A 2902-nucleotide genomic window follows, 5' to 3' on the forward strand; every position below is an offset into this window, starting at 1 on the left:
AGCTAGTATTTTTCTGATATGTTGGCAATTCCATCACATCATAGCTAAAGGCATTAGACATTTAGACTAGTAGGAAAACTACCTGATAAAGAGATCCATTAAGTCTTTTCTATTTTGTTCTTTGTTCCTCTCCTGTTAGCCTAAGAAATCCATTTTACCTCAATTATGAAGGAGTTTCATTATTGAGAAAAGAATATAAACCGTATTATTAATTGGTGCTATGTAGGGAAATTTGGAGAAAATAAAATAATTATGTTATAAATTAAATGTAATGATTTTAATCATATATCTTAAGAATAGTTAATAATATAATATACGAAATTATAATCATTTAATAATACTGTTTAAATATTATTTATTTTTTTCTCAATTAATTTCCTTTTATGGTATTAAAGTATCTTTTTCTCCTTCTTATTAAAACTAAATTATAATTTTAATCTTTTATAAATTTTAAATTCATAATTTTATTTTTCTATTTTTAAATCAAGACATTCACTTTTTTTTAAATAAATCATTTTGATCCTTTTATCAGTTTATTATCCAAAGTCAAACAATAACGAGATAATAAATCATTAAAATACTTTTTTATTTATTTAATTTTATAAATACTATTTTATATGTATAATTAAGCTAATAATTATTAATTTTTTTAGCTACAAAAATTATAAATTAAAAATAATATTTAATATATAGTTTTTTTAACTGCCCTTTACAACATTTATATATATATATATATATATATATATATATATATATATATATATATTTTGAATAACTTACATATTAATTTTTTTATTTTACCAATTTACAATTAAATTTCATAGATTAATATATAAATTATTTACAGAAATTAATTTATAAATTAATTTTAAAATACAAATTATTTTTACTCTAATTATATAAATCTATATAATTACATCAATTAATATATGTAAATTATACAAATCACTTAAATTTATTTTAATATGTAAATCTTTTTTATTCTAATTATATAAATTGAAAAAATTTCAATATTTAATTTTTATGAAACTTACATGTTAATATTTTCGTCCTAATTGTAAAAAATTATTTAGTAAATAAGTTTTTAATACCCATTATGTAAATCAAGAAAATTACATAAATGAATATGTAAATTATTTATAAAATTTATGAAATTTTATTTTTATATATAAATAATAAAAATTTGATTTTAATTACAAAAATTGATAATTTTTATTTTTAGGTTATTAAATATTATTTTAAATTTACACAATTTTTATAAATTACATAAAATAATGTTTTTAAATAATATATCTATTAGTTTATGTATTTTTTTAAAATAATAATAAAAAAACAACCAATTTTTATATAAAATAATTTATTAATTTATATTAAAATAAAAATTATATAATAAAAATAAATACATATAAAATTAAATATTAAATATTTTAATTTAATTTATAAATTTTATAATTAAAAAAATTAATAACTCTTAAATAATTATCCATGCAAAATAGTATTTATAATATTAACTTAATTTTTTTCGTAAAATATTTGTAAGAAACATTAAGTTTTTAATAAAAGAAATTATGAGAATAAATAGAAAAGGTTAATTTATGTATGAGAGTTTATCTGTAAGTTTTTCTAATAAAATATTAAGTTTTTAAACAATATTTTATTTATTATTATTTTTTTCTCTTTCTCTTTCCTTCACACTTTGTTCAGTTTAATATAATGTCTCAATAATAGACAACAGAAATATTCAACTCCTCTCGTATTACGTTGGGAAGTAATCTATAACAACTGCGGAAATTGAACATGAATTTCCCAACCCAAAGATGCCACAAGTACAATTAAGCTAGAATAAATTTGGTACAAAGATTCCATAATAATTCACAGCATTGCTTTTGATTCGGGAATTGCATTCATAAATCGTCACCATAAAAAAGAGAAACTACGGGAAAATAAGGCTTAAAACTTAAAAGACAAACAACTTGTATCATTTCATATAAAAATATAGTAAAACTTAAAAGACAAACAACTTGCATTCATAGATCAATGAACTCGCTGTTTATCATTGTTCAATGAGTATTTCTATCCAATTTTTAAGGACTGGATCGTTATAGATATAGCCTATGAAAATGTTTCATGGTATCTCCAAGATTTCAACATATAACTGTGTGCATGATATTTTAAGATGCAATTATGATGACTGAGTTGTGCCTAATGTAATAAGATACTGATGGTAGACAATCATTAACCTCAAACAAAAAGAACAAAAGGTGCTTGAAGGCTAAGTGTGTAGAAATCAAAATACGATTTAATTCAACCAATATACAATATATTCCATAGTTTCAAGCATATAATACTTAAAGATTAAGTGTGTAGTAATTAGAATACAAATAAATCCAGAAAATTATACAATTCCCTAGCCTCAAAAACAAAATGTGTAGAAACTAAGAATGTATGAATCAAAATACAATCCGATCCTAGTTGTTGTGCCCTTTAATTAAATAAATTAATAAAGTCAAGCCCTACCGTATAAAAATATTGTCCACTATTTTGATGCACCTACTGCTGCCGACAGTTTCTTGGGGTCCACATTCACATCTTTAAGCTGTTAGAACAACATTATCTGCAATATTTTGCATTCATTTAAGACTCGTTCCAATAAGATTAGAAAATTAAGCAGGGTTATAATATCCATATTGATCACAAAAATATCTGATTCGTTTAATTCTTTATTTCATGCTAACCCTTTTAAATATAATCTGTGCTATTTTGGACAGATTTTCATATTTTTATGACTAGAACATTTATTCAGACCAACTTTAGGATTAATTGCTGTGAATATTCTAATTAGTTTATTTTATTGAGTGGGTTGTAAATTTCAAGGACTGAGAAAATATGTTGTTCGAGGCTG

This window comes from Glycine max, chromosome 16 (genome assembly GCF_000004515.6).
Source record: "Glycine max cultivar Williams 82 chromosome 16, Glycine_max_v4.0, whole genome shotgun sequence".
Classification (NCBI taxonomy): Eukaryota; Viridiplantae; Streptophyta; class Magnoliopsida; order Fabales; family Fabaceae; genus Glycine; species Glycine max.